Source organism: Rhincodon typus, chromosome 16 (assembly GCF_021869965.1).
Source record: "Rhincodon typus isolate 14 chromosome 16, sRhiTyp1.1, whole genome shotgun sequence".
Taxonomy (NCBI): domain Eukaryota; kingdom Metazoa; phylum Chordata; class Chondrichthyes; order Orectolobiformes; family Rhincodontidae; genus Rhincodon; species Rhincodon typus.
Window position 1 is genome coordinate 59,046,726 of NC_063347.1, and position 14,681 is coordinate 59,061,406.

The 14,681-nt window shown below is 45.5% G+C and overlaps 1 protein-coding gene across 1 annotated transcript in view; it reads right to left on the bottom strand.

Annotated features, from left to right (window-relative positions):
* Positions 1–14,681, bottom strand: part of oxtra (oxytocin receptor a) — a 460,437-nt gene that overhangs the window by 375,057 nt on the left and 70,699 nt on the right. The gene's annotated exons all lie outside the window — the stretch shown is intronic.

The following is a 14,681-nucleotide window of genomic DNA, read 5'->3' on the forward strand; positions in this document are numbered from 1 at the left end:
TTATTACCCCTGGTGGTTACCTGTGTTATTACCCATGGTGGTTACCTATATTATTACCCCTGGTGGTTACCTGTGCTGGTTACCTGTGTTATTACCCATGGTGGTTACCTGCGTTATTACCCATGGTGGTTACCTTTACTGTTACCTGCGTAACCCTGATGCTGAATGTTCTCTACTCAGCCAAGCTCTCAGTTTTATTCCTCTGTATCCCCCACCTTAATGAATTTCGGCTACGACATGATGTTGAACTCTTCTTCTGTCATCTTTGCCTCTGTGCCCATTTCTTTAGACACGAGTCCTCTCCCCGACCCACAGACCTCTTCACCCACCTCCAACACTCTGCCTCCAACTGGACCCCTCTCTGTAGCCTTTTACCTGCACTCAATATGTTCATCAAGAACTATTGATTTGACATTGGTGGCCTCAATTTCTCTGCCCTCCCTTACCCATTCCAAGCTATCTCCCTATGAACTGACTGCAGTCCTTGCTCTCAGATCCAACCCTGACTTTGTAATTAAGCCTGCTGATAAGGGTGGTTGTTGTCTGGCATATTGATCTCTACATTGCAGAGGCTAAGTGCTAGATCTCAGATACCTCCTCCTAACTCCCCTTGGACCATGGCCCCACCATGGAATATCATGGTACTACGTCCACAAATGTAACTAACCTCATTTCATCTGATGATCTCCCCCCACTGCCTCCAAGCTGATTGTATCTTAACCCCACATAGCTTGCTTCTACCTCCTTCCCAAAATCCTGCCCTACAGAACTCAACTCTTCCTATTTCAACTTGAGTTTTTTCTGCCCTTGTCTAGTCCCTTCCCACTTATCTCTGCGATTCCTCTAATGCTTTGTGTCAGTTTCAGAATTTCCAGTTTGTAGGCTCCAGCTGCCTCGTCTTTACCATGGATGTGCAATCCCTTTCCATGTCCATCTCCCCCACCAGGAAGGTCTCAGGGCTCTCTGTTTCTCCCTGGAAAAAAAGCCTCAAACTGTCCCCATCTACCACCATCCTCCTTTGCCTGGCCAATCTCATCCTCACCCTGAACAACTTCTCCTTTAACTCCTCCCACTTTCGTCAGGTCGAAGGAGTGCCATGGGTGACCACATGGGCCCAGTTATACCTGCGTCTTTGAGTGGTTGTAGGACATTTCTTGTTCCAACCCTATTCAGGTACCCCACCCACAAAGTCTTTCTCAGGTACATCAATGACATCTTTCAGTGCTGTTTCCCTCTCTCGTCTGGAATTGGAAAAGTTGATCAATTTCACTTTTGCTCCACTCTCACCTTCACCTAGTCCATCTCTCACTCCTCCTTTCCTTTCCTTGACATCTCTGTTCCTATTTCTGGGGATTGGCTGACTGCTGATAACCATTACAAACTCAGCTGACTCCCACAGTTACCTTGACTACACAACCTCACACCCTGCTTCCTGTAAAGACTCTGTTCCATTCTCTCAGTTTCTCCGTCTCTATCACATCTGTTTCGATGACACCAAATTCGACAAGGTGCCTCCGAGATGTGCACCTGGGCACACAGCCGGGTCTGACCCGTCTCCCGCACTACAGCCCTCACCCTCTTTCTTCCTTCCTGGAACAGCGATAGGATCTCCCTAGTACTTACCTACTATCCCACCAGAATCCACATCCAGAGGATCATTAGCTGCTATTTCTGCCACCTCCAGCAGGATGCCACCACTAGACAGATATTCCCCTTCCTTCCCTTGTCAGCTTTCTGCAGAGACTGTGCAGCTTGGCAGTTGGTGCGCACGCCCATTAATGATCTCCTCCATACATAATACCCTGTTAGGGTCTCTCTCTGACACCCACCCTCCCAAGTAGCAGTGAAGTGGCAAGGAAAACTTGCCTTACCCCAGCTCAGGCTGTTCCCCACTCATGCCCAACGACTCACCATGCGCTGATCCCAACTTGCCTGCAGCTATGGGCGATGCCAGTGTCTGAGCTGGTAGCGGTGAGGCTCAGATCTGGTCCTCTTCATCAGGGCAGTGCTGCTGCATCTCCTGTGGCTGGGCAGGGACCAGCTCTTGGGTGTCTGCCAACAGGAACTCATAACAGGAGGGTCGGGGTGAAGGAAGGGAGTTATGGGTGGAAAACAAGTCCCCCATGGCCACAGAATCCTCGGCTTTCCCATCATGTCAGAGAACAGGACAAGAGCATAAGACAGGAAGATGCCTTCATCCTTCATGAACTCAGTGTTCTAGGAGACAGTAGATTGGCAGGCAGTTGGCATCATGAAACCAGGATCATTCTCCTCCATAAGATAATGCTGGCATCCTTGTCCTTGCCAATTCTATTCCCTTCTATGGAGTATCATCTTGCCCTGAAGAGAGAGAACTGAATGCCACTGATTGTGTGGCATTGCATTTGGGTGATGTGCCTGCCACAGTCAATTAGTTGGAGATCTGAAGCAACATGTTATCAAATGCAACAAGATCTAGGCTTGGGCTGACAAATGGCAGATAACTGCCCTGTGATATTCAATGGTGTTACCATCACTGAATCCCCCACTAGCAACATCCTTGGGATTACCATTGACCAGAAACTCAACTGGATTTGCCACATAAACACAATGACTATGAGAGTGGAGCAGAGGTTAGGAAAACTTCAGCGAGTAACTCACCTTCTGACTCCCCAAAACCTGCCCACCATCTACAAAGCTAAGTCAGGAGTGTGATGGAGTACTCCCCACTTGTCTGGATGGGGGCAGCTCCAACGACACTCAAGAAGTTTGACACCATCCAAGACAAAGCAGCACTCTTGATTGGTACCACATCCTTAAACATTCACTCCCTCCACTACTGACAGTGACAGCAGTATGTGCTATCTCCAGTAGCACTGCAGAAATTCACCAAAGATCCTTAGACAGCACCTTCCAAACCCACAAGCACTTCATCTAGAAGGACAAGGGCAGCAGTAATTTGGGAACACCACCACATGCAAGTTCCCCTCCAAGCCACTCACCATCTTGTCTTGGAAATATATCACTGTTCCTTCATTGTCATTGGATGAAAATCCTGGAATTCCCTCCCTAAGGGTATTGTGGGTCAACCTTCGGCACATGGACTGCAGAGGTTCAGGAAGGCAGCTCATCTTCTCAAGGGCAACTAGGGATGGGCAATAAATGCTGGCTCAGTCAGCAACACCCACATCCCTTAAATGAATTTTAAAAAAGACTTGTCCTGCGACAAAGAGGACTAGCCACAGTCGATTAGTTGGAGCTCTGTGGAAGCAGAAGGAAGGATGTGAATCTGTCAGTATTGTTGGGGGGGAAGGGTGGACAGCAGCATCTGAGTCACTGAGTGAGTGACGATGGTGTGAAGGGAAGATCGAGCACCACTTCAGGACTTGAGAGTTAAGAAGCTGGGAGACTCTCCAGTGCAGTACTGAAGGAACACTGTAATGTCAGCGGTTCACCTGAAGCCCTGTGAGACTTACTTGGGTGGCTATAAACAGAAATCCATCAAAGAAAAGAAGGGAAGTTAACCTCGGTCTGCTGGGATATATCCGTCAATCAACATCACAAAACAAAAACACAGCGACCTTATAAAACCTCTGTGAGATTTTGCAAATATGCCTTCTGCGTTTCTCACACTGCAGCAGTGACTACACTTCATTGCTGTGAGGAATTCGAGTTGTCGTTAAAATCATCAGTACAAATGCAAACCTCTCTTTGCGTCCTAATGTGTGGCCTTTTGCTCATGTTTCGGGGTTTTGCAGTTGGTCTACCTCTTTTCCAACTTCGCTTTAAGAGGTTTGCTGCCATTAAGAAGTAGCAGGCTGCCTGTACCATGTGATTGGGAAACAATGTTACTGGCTTGGCCTAGAGTGCGCTGACAAACCTACTGTGTGCTAACAAGCTGGCAGCTTGGAGAGGAGGAGACCAACACATGAGACCCAGCTTTCCCGTGTTGATTCAAATGGCATCCTGTCTCACCTGCCGGTACAGGTGGGCTGCAAACTATCCTCCCTTCCCGACAATTCTGGAATTAAGGCGGGATCGAATATCTCCTGGATCTTTAAAATGGCCATAATGAAGCAGAAAATGCTAGCTAAGTGTTTGGCGTGAGCAGATTGAGGGAAAACAAACAAGTCCAGGGATGTTTCACCCACTACATCAATCGTGACAAAGGTCCAGGCTCTGGAATCCAGCTGTGTGCCACCCATAGTTTTGGCGTTACAAGTGGGCTGGTTAAAATGACAATTGACAACAGTGCTCTTGACTATGCCCGCTGCATTCCTGCCTATCGGCATATTGCTCAGTCTGATAGCACGTGGGCACTGGGACTGGACAGAATGTGTAGCTTCACTCAATTGCAGGAAATGGGAGAAGGAGTAGGCCTTATCTCTATATCTCAGTATCTCTGATACTGCTCCTCCTTTCGTTAGAATCATGGCTAATTCAAACGCCACTGACCCTCTGGAGACCCCCCAACTTCCCCTTTGATTCCGAAAACTTGGTCTAACTCAGCCTCAAATATATTCCGTGACAGCATGCCACTGCTCTCTGCGGTAGAGAACTTCAAAATGGATGGCCCAATGAGACGAGAAATTGCTCCACATCTCCGTTGGGGGCACCACATCTTTAAGCTGTGCTCCCCCCCCCCCACAAAGTTCTAGATTTCTCGAAAGGGTGATGCTGTGTGGCTTCTGTGGATTTGGTGTACAACCTTCCTTCGTGAACCAGTCTCTGAATGACCTCCAGGTACACTTGCGGGAGCATTAGAGCGGCATGGAGTGGTAGGAAGGATGCGCTGTTTGCAGAGAGAGAGAGAGACAGAGGAGGCCTTACCCATGTAGATTCTTCAGAGCCCACTGCTATCTTCACCTAGAATGATTACAGCACAGAAGGAGGCCATTTGACCTGTCGTGCTTGTGCTTGCAGGAACAAACCAGCTAATCCTGCCCTTTACTCGTAACTCAACAATTTTTTTACCCTTTGAGGTAATTATCAAATTCCCTTTTACAAGCCTCCATTGACTGTTAGGTAGCGCATTCCAAATACTCGTGACTCGCTGCAGAAATGGTCACCATTGCTTCTTCTGCTATTGACCTTAAACCAATAGCACCCCCATCCACCAAGGTTCTCAACACTTGCATCCTTGAGAAAAGTTTCTCTCCATCTACTCTGTGCAGGCCCCTTGTGATTTTGAAGGTATTTTCTAATCAACCTGTCCAGAGACATTATTACACACCTCTGGAGCAGGTGGGACATGAACCTCCTGGCTCAGAGATAGGGCCACCCTATCAGATCTCCTCTCAACCTGCCTTCCTGTAAGAAAAAAGCCTCAGCTTTGCTAATTCAATCCACATAACCCATGCCTCTCGTTCCTGGAACCATTCTGGCAAATATTTCCCGCACCCTCTTCGATGCCTTCACCTCCTTCCTAAATTGCAGTGCCCAGAATGGAACACAGTATTCCAGATGAGATCAAACTTTTGTGTTCTGAACAGGTTAACACAGCCTCCTTGCCTTTGTACTTGACGCCTCTGTTTTAAGGACCCAGGAACCCGTATTCCTCATTAACTGCTTTCTGAGCCTGCCCTGCCGCATTCAGGGATTACCCCCTGCTCTCCCTGTTGTTTAGAGTTGCAATCTTTATTTCTTTTTCTCTATCTTTTGTACTTATTTGTAGGAAATGCATCACTTCACACTCCTCTGTAATAAATTTCTTCTGCCCTATGACTGTATATTCCCTAAACCTGTCTGTGTCACCTTGAATTCTATCACTCACCTCAATTTGTTATACTTCAATTTTTGCGTCAGCTGAAAATGTTTAAATTGCATTCTGCAACTCAAGTCTATGTAGATTTTAAGTAAGGAAAAGCAGAGAGTCTAATACTGACTTCTGGTGAATCACACTATATACCTTCCTCCAATACGAAAATGACTCCGTTTCCTGTTACTCTGCCAATTTCATATTGATCCCGTCACAGTCTCTTTCACTCCATGGGCTTCAACTTGCTGACAAGCGCTTGCTCAATTATCTTTTCGAAGACCGTGCACATCACACAAGCAACATTATCATCATCAACCTTCTCTGAGACAAAGAAGTACGCAATAGAATTAGGGCGAAGTATTCAATATAATACACTTGAACTTCAGCAAGGCTTTTGATAAGGTCCTGTGTGGGAGATTGGTAGTGTAGGCGAGAGCCCATGGGATCCAAGCAAATTTGGCAAATTGGATCCAGACTTGGCAGGAAGCAGAGGGTGATGGTCGAGGGGTGTTTCTGTGACTGGAAGTCTGTCCCCAGTGGGATTCAGCAGGGATTGGTGTTGGGACCCTTGCTGTTTGTGGTATACGGAAATGATTTAGACTTGAATGAATGAGGGTTGGTAAGTAGTGAGGAGGAGGGTGTTACATTACAGGAGAATACAGACAGGCTAGTCAGATGGGCTGATAAGTGGTATGTGGGATTCAATCCAGATAAGTGTGTGGTGATACATGTAGTCAGGACATACAAAGCAAGGGACTACATGATGAATGGTAAGACTCTGGAGAGCACCAGGAGTCAGAGGAACTTTGGTGTACATGTCCACTGATCCCTTAAGGTTAAGGGGTTAAGAAGGCAAGTACATCCTTTATCATCTGAAGTACTGAGTTTAAGAGCAAGGAGGTGATGCTGGAACTGTATAAAATGTTGGTTAGGCCATGGCTAGAGTATTGTGTGCAGTTTTAGAATCCAAATTATAGGAGGATGGGACAACACAGGAGAGGGTGCAGAGGGGATTTACGAGGATGTTCCCTGGGCTGGAGAGAGATTGTATAGATTGGGTTTGTTTCCCTTGTAACAGAGGAGACTGAGGGGGCACATGATGGAGATATATAAAATTATGAGGGACATAGATGGGGTAGGCAGGAAGAGACATTTCCCCTTGATGGAGGAATCAATGACTGGGGGTATAGATTTAAGGTGGGTTTAGAACCCCCACAGTTTGGAAACAGGCCATTCAGCCCAAAAAGTCCACACCAACTGGTCTGACCAGCATCCCACCCCTCCTCAATCCCTGTAACTCTGCATAATCAAACCACTACGTACGTATCCCTGGACTCTACGGGAGATTTAGTATGGCCAATCCACCTAACCTGGACATCTTTGGACTGTGAGAGGAATCCCACGCAGACACGGGGAGAATGTGCAAACACTCCACACAGACAGTCACCTGAGGCTGGAATTGAACCTGGATCCCTGGTACTGTGAGGCAACACAGCTAACCACTGAGCCACCATGCTGCAGGAAGGTTAGAGGGGATGTGAAGAAAATCTTTCTCACTCAGAGGTTGGTGGGAATCTGGAACTCATTCCTCATAAGGGTAGTAGAGGCAGAATTTTTCTTTGCATTTCAGAAGTATTTAGACATACATTTGAGACGGCAAGGACTAAGTGCTGAAAAATGGAATTAGAATTGTTGGGTGGTTGTTTTTGACTGGCACAGACTTAATGGGCGAATGCCCTTTTTTAATGTTGTAGATCTCTATCACTCCAGTCAAGTTTGATTTTTACATTCTCAAACCTGCACTGACTTTCCTTAATTAATCCATATTTATTCAAGTGACAATTTTGGCTAAGATTGTCATCTCCAAGAGCTATCCCTCCAAATCTCCAAATGATTAAACTAATGGCTGATCACCGTTTCGTTTATTCTAAGGAAGATTGGAAGGCTAAGTCCAATTCATCTCTCCTAGCATTGACAAATGCTTCCTTTTTCTTTTTGATTAGGCTCACAATATCTCTTGTTATCTAAGGTTCCCTAAACTTGCCATACGTATCCTTCATCCTTACAGGAACGTGCCAGTCCTGAGTTCCAAACAACTTACACTTGAAAGCTTCCCACATACCAAATGTTGATTTGCCTTCAAACATCTGCATCCAATTTACATTCTTCAATTCCTGCCTAATATTGTTGTAATGAGCCTTCCCCCAATTTAGCACTTTCACCTGACAGCTACACTTATCTTTATCCACCAGTACCTTAAAACTTACTGAATTATGACCACTGTTCCCGAGCTGCTCCCCTACTGAGACTTAGACCACCTGGCCAGGCTCAGTCCCCATACTAGGTCCAGTATGGCCCCTTTCCTAGTTAGACTATCTACATACTGTTTCAAGAAGCCCTCCTGATGCTCCTTATAAACTCTGCCTAACCGCGCCCCAAGCACATTTCTTACTTACCCTGTGTGCTGCTCCTTCGAGCTGATCCTCTGCCATGTTTACATCATCCAGTACAAAGCAGCATGCTTGATTGGGTCCACATCCACAACATTAATTCCTTTGACATCCAATGCTCATTAGCAACAGAGTGTACCATCTGCAGAAATTCACCAGGATCCTTAGACATTCCTTAAACGATGGTCTTCCAAGCCCATGAAGATTTCCACCAGAACGACAAGGGTTGCAGATAACAAGGGAACACCACAAATGTGCAAGTCTCCCTCCGAGCCAACTCACCATTCTGACTTGGAAATATATCACCATTCCTTCAGTATCACTGGGTCATAATCCTGGAATTCCCTCCCTGAGGGTATTGTGGGTCTAACTACAACCCAAGGACAGCAGTGGTTCAAGAAGGCAGTTCACTACCAAGGGCAATTAGGGATGGGCTATAAATATTGGCCTTGCTAGTGATGCTCACATCATGTGAGTGAATAGAAAAAGAGAGATTATGCTTGAGATGACTGGAGGGAACTGGATGCTGTGACATTTGGGATAGCTTGGTAGTACCGAATGTGAACATGTTGAAAAGAGAGGTATTCTCCTCAACTTCCTAACTTGCAGTCAACAGGACAAATGTAAGAATGCCAAATTGCAAACCATCACAAAAACACAATGTTACAGGAGTAAAGGGGACTGATGGGCAGTGTCGATGCTGTTGTGATGTTGGGTACGAGGCTGTAATTCCCAACAATTAGCTGATTGACTGAGCGTAAGGAACATCATTCCACCCCTGCCCCTCAGATGAGGATGAATTGTATGATCCTGAAGAGGAGGCCATGAATGTGAGTGACTTTTCAATGGTTGCTAAAGACCCTGAGGAACGTGCATGGGAGAACAGGGTCAACTTGAAATGGTTGTCCAATTGTTGTGTACGGTTTGCTCAACAGAGAAACATCTCCATGACACATGCCCCATCACTAGAACTCCACTACCTGATAGGAACGTAGACCTACTCTTGCCAACTTCCATTGCAATATAACCCATAAAGGTGCATCATCTGCCTGTAGAATAGAACAGAGAGTGACACTTTACTATATCCACTTGCTAGTGAATATTCTAACCGACATCTCTGACATATTTACATCAATCTACCAGGACAAATTAATTTGATCCACCACCATCTTTGAAGGGCTGTTGAGAGCACCTATATCTTACTCTGTGACTGTTTTCCTTAGACAGCTGAGGGTTGAGACCAAATTTGGTATAACTTGTAAAATTAGGAGAGATCTGGACAGAGTGGATGGTGATAAGCTGTTCACTTGTAAATATATGGGAGTGGTCTGGCCCAACCTCCTTAAGAGTGCATGGAATTGGGTAAGGGGCAGTTAAGCCTACTACTTAAGCCATGCTCCCCAGACTAATCTGTGCAATACTGGAAACTTGCGAGAAAATGCATTAAAGAGAAACTGAAAACATTTTCTTTTGCAATCGAGGTAATGTTCCTATCTCCACTAGAACCATCAGGCATGCTGCTAAATTTAGTTCTCATTCTAAAGAAGCTCTCAAAGCTACGATTATGTACACAGGAATAGAGCAGTAAAAGTACATTGTGAACGTAATTATAAGTGAAATGTATTTTTAAAAGTCACTCCTGCCACTTCTGTACTCATAGTGTTTTAAGCTTACATTTTTGGATCTGTGTCTATGTGCAACGTAAAGATCTCCAGGTGTTGTGATAACAGTCTGCTCACTGCACTGCCCTGTTGCCTTGGATGACTGGGGTGGGCATCTTTTGGAGGTTTGAGGGCTGGCACATGTCTGCTGGAGTTCTCCTGCTCTGATGAAGGGGCATCCCCCTGAGTCCTGCCTTCAGGAGTTAGATTAGAAACGGCAAATGCAAGAAACAAAGTGGGATTATGAGTAAAGGCTGGCAGCTAATATGGAAGGAAATCTCAAAGTCTTCAATGAGCATATCAATAAAATTAATTGTCACATGGAAAATGTCAATAAAGTTTGAAGAGCCAGAATGGATTTGTCAGGGGAAAATCACGCTAAAATGAAATGAATGAAACTTTGAGTTTTCTGATCGACAAGATTGATAAGAGGAAGGCTGTTGATGTGGTGTATGTGGCTTTCCAAAACGCGCTCCATACAATGCCACACAACAGGCTTTTGAGGGAACTTATAGGTCACTGGAATAAAATAGATAGTAGGAACATATATAGAAAAATCAGTTTGAAGGCTAGAAAACTGCATGATGGTTGTTGGTTATTTGTCAAGGTGGGAGAAGGTTTGTAGTGGAGTTTTCCAGGGTTTGGTATTACAACCCTTGTTTCTCCTGACATATATAAATGGTCAGGATCATGGTCTGCAAATGACAATTTTAAAGTTCACAGATGGCATAAAACTTGGGAGAATTGTAAAATGTGAGGAGGACAGTGTAGAATTTCAGAAGGACATTTACGCCTTGTGAAATAGATGGATAGAAGGCAGATGAAGTTCAATATGGAGAAGTAAGAGGTGATACACTTTGGTATGAAGAACAAAGAAAGACAGTACAAAATAAGGGATACTATTCTAAAAAATAAGAGCAGACAAAGACATGGCAGGACAGGTAGAGAGAGCTGGTTAATAAAGCATACAGTATTCGAGGCTTTATTAATAGGGACACGGCGTAAAAGGACAGGGAGATTATGATGAGCATATATCATACACTTGTTAGACTTGAGCTCTTGAGTATTGTGCACAATTCTGTGCATCACTTTTTAGAAAGCATGTGAATGCATTGGAATGAGGTTCATGAAAACAGCTCCAGGGATGAAATACTTCAAGTTACGGGAAAATATTGGAGAAGCTAGGACTGTTTTCCTGAAGGCTGAGAGCAGATGTGGCATAATGTGAAATTGAGGAGAGATCTGGATGAGCTGTTCACTTGTAGATAGATTAAGAGCCAGAGGTAAGCAGTTTTTAACAAAAACAGAAGTTGCTGGGAAAGCTCAGCAGGTCTGGCAGTGTCTGTGATGAGAAGTCAAAGTTAACATTTTGGGTCCAGCATCCCTTCTTCAGAACTGGTAAGCGGTTTTAAAGAGTTTTGCAAAAGGAGCAAATGTGAGGTGAGAAAAACACACACACACAGTGAGTAGGAAGGGTATGGAAAGTATTTGCTGGAAATGGATGTGGGCAGGTCCTAATTAAATATCCGGAAGGTCCAGGGACTATCAAAGAAGCCAAAGCCACCTTGCATGTTGACCAGGAAGCAATCCCATGATTCTGCAAGGCCCACCCAGCCCCATTTGCCTGACGGATAAAAGTAGAGGCAGAAATCAGAAGGCTGGAAAGTGAAGGAATCATTAAACCAGTCCCGTTTGTGGAATGGGGAGCATTAGTCATACTGATTGTAAAGTCCAACGGGTCAGTTTGCCTTTGTTCGGACTTTAAACAAATGGTAAACTGCTTTTTGCAGCTGGATAAATACACAGCCCCTCACATGGAGGATTGAGACACAAAGCTGGCAGGGGGGATGTCCTTGTTGAAGCTGGACATGAGCCATGTGTACTTGCAATTGCAGTTAGATGAGGATTCCCAGAAGTATTACACAATTAATACACATAAAAGTTTGTACCAATATACGAGGCTGTCATTTGGGATATCATCAGCCTATGCAGTTTTTCAGCGGACGATGGAAAACATTTTACAAAGTCTATCCCAGTTTGCCATTTCTCTAGATGACATGCTAATAATGGGGAAGACCAATAAGGTGCACTTAGAGAACTTGAGCATAGGTCCTAGGCTTTTCTCCCAGGCAGCCATATGCCTTAGAAGGGAAAAGTGTGTGTTCCAGGCCCTCAAAGTGACCTACTCAGGCCAAAGAGTCGATACGACCGGATTACACCTGTTGGAAGATAAAGTGAGGGCGATCGAAAGTGCCCTGGCTCCCATGTGGGTACCAGAGCTTAGGTCTCTCCTTGGGCTGGTGAATTAGGGAAAGGTCATACATAACCTGGCCTCCATCCTAGTAACTTTGCATCAACTCTTCAAAAGGGTTAGCCATAGAAATAGTTGCATAGCCAAGCCTTGCTTTCAGGGCAGTGAAGAAACAGCTATCATCCTCAAAGGTGTTGACACGCAATGATCCCAAGCAAGATCTGGTATTGACATGCGATGCCTTCCCATAAGGCAATGGGATAGTATTATCTCATAGGTGGCCCACTGGAAAGGAATACCCAATAGCATATGCATCCAGGACTTTGGCTGATGTGGAGCATAAATACACCCAGATAGGGAAGGAAGGCTTAGCATCATATTTGGAGTCAGAAAGTTCCACCAATGTCTTTACAGATGTAAATTTGTAATAATAACAGACAACAAACCCCTGCTAAGTCTACTTAAAGCGGACAAGGTGATACCGCCCAAAGCTTCAGGCTAAATTCAGCGGTGGGCTTTAAAACTAAGTGTGTATAAATATAAGATGGAACACCATCCGGGAGGCCAAGTAGTGAATGGGAACGCATAGACCACCATCCCATCCACACCCGCTGGCAGATAGACCATTAGTGGTACTGCCACTGGAAGGGTCTGTAATGGTTTTAAGTTTTCTGGATACACTTCTGTCATTCTTCATAGGACTGGGATCAGCTTTGGAATCAATCTAGCAAACCTCCTCTGAGGGATGATGTATGTTTGCTTTAAGCTGAGATGTACAGTTAGACTCTGTTTGGAATGAGGGGTCTTCGGGCACAGCGATGTCATTGACGAGCTCAATGAGTGGTTACTCTTCCAGGATTGGCCTGGAGTCACCAGTGATTAAAAGTCAGTCCCCCGGGAACAACCCTGGAGAAAAATGATAGGGGATCACTAAGGAAAGTGGATAGCTGTTAATGGAGACTGTTAGTGGCTAACAATAGGTAGTGTGTAATGGCAGACTATGTGATAACAAGGCCTGGTGTTTGGGATTGGGTGCTAGGACACGGGTGAGTTCAGGCCTTAAAATTATTAAACTCAGTATTGGGTCTAGAGAGCTGCAGGGTCCCCAAGTGGAAAAGGAGGTGTTGTTCTTCCAGCTTGTGCTAAGCTTTGCTGGAGCACTGCAGCAAGCCTGAGACAGAGACGTTGGCCAGGGAACAGGGTGGTGTGTTAAAGTGGCAGGCAGCTGGAAGCTCAGGGTCTTTTCTCTGGGCAGCATGTAGATGTTCTGCAAAGCGGTCACCCAGTTGGTGCTTCATTTCCCCAATGTAGAGGAGACCACATTGTGAGTAGCGAATGCAGTAGACTAGATTCTGGGAAGTGGAGGTAAACTGCTGCTTCACCTGAAAGGTGTGTTTGGGCCCTTGGATACTGGGGAGGAAGGAGGTAAATGGGCAGGTGCTACACCTTTAGCAATTGCAGGGGAAGGTGCCATAGGGCCGTGGGGGATGTTGTTGGGGGTGAAGGAAGAATGGACCATGGTTTCCTGGAGGGAACAGTCCCTGCGGAAGGCAGACAAGGGAGGAGAGGAGAATGTGTGACTGATGGTGGCATCTCACTGGAGGTGGCGGAAATGGTGTTTGATGATCTTCTGGATGTGGATGCTGGTGGGATGGTAGGTGAGGACAAGGGGAACTCTATCACTGTTGCAGGAAGGAAGAGAAGGGGTGAGGGCAGAAGTGCGGGAGATTGGTCAGTCCTGGTTGAGAGCCCTGTCGACGACAGTGCTGGGGAGTCCTTGGTTGAGGAAGAAGGTGGACATTTCGGAAGCTCCCTTGTCAAAATTGGCCTCATTGGAACATATGCGATGGAGACAGTGGAACTGAGAGAATGGGATAGAGTCTTTACAGGAAGTGGGGTGTGACGATGTATAGTCCAGATAGCTGTGGGAGTCGGTGCGTTTATAATGGATGTTAGTGGATGTTAGTGGCCAGTCTATCCCCTGAAACGGAAACAGAGTCGTCAAGGAAGGGAAGGGAGAAGTCAGAGATAGACCAGGTGAAAGTGAGGGCTGGGTGGAAATTGGAAGCAAAATTGATGAATCTTTCCAATTCCAGATGAGAGAGGGAAGCAGCACTGATGATATCATCGATATATCGGAGAAAGATTTGTGAATAGGACTGGAACAAGGAATGTTCCAAGTACCCCATGAAGACACAGGCATAACTGAGGTCCACATGCATCAGATGGCCCATGACTACCCCTCTGACCTGAACAAAATGAAAGGAGTTAAAAGAGAAAGTTACTTAGGGTGAGAATGAGCTCAGCCAGCGGAGGAGGGAGGTGGTGGGTATACACTGTATCCAATCCTAACATCATATATCCAGTACCCAATACACTGTATCTAATCCTAACATCACATATCCAGTACCCAATACACTGTATCCAATCCTAACATCATATATCCAGTACCCAATACACTGTATCCAATCCTAACATCATATATCCATTACCCAATACACTGTATCCAATCCCAACACAAATATCCATTTCCCAAATACACTGTATCCAATCCTAACATCATATATCCATTACCCAATACA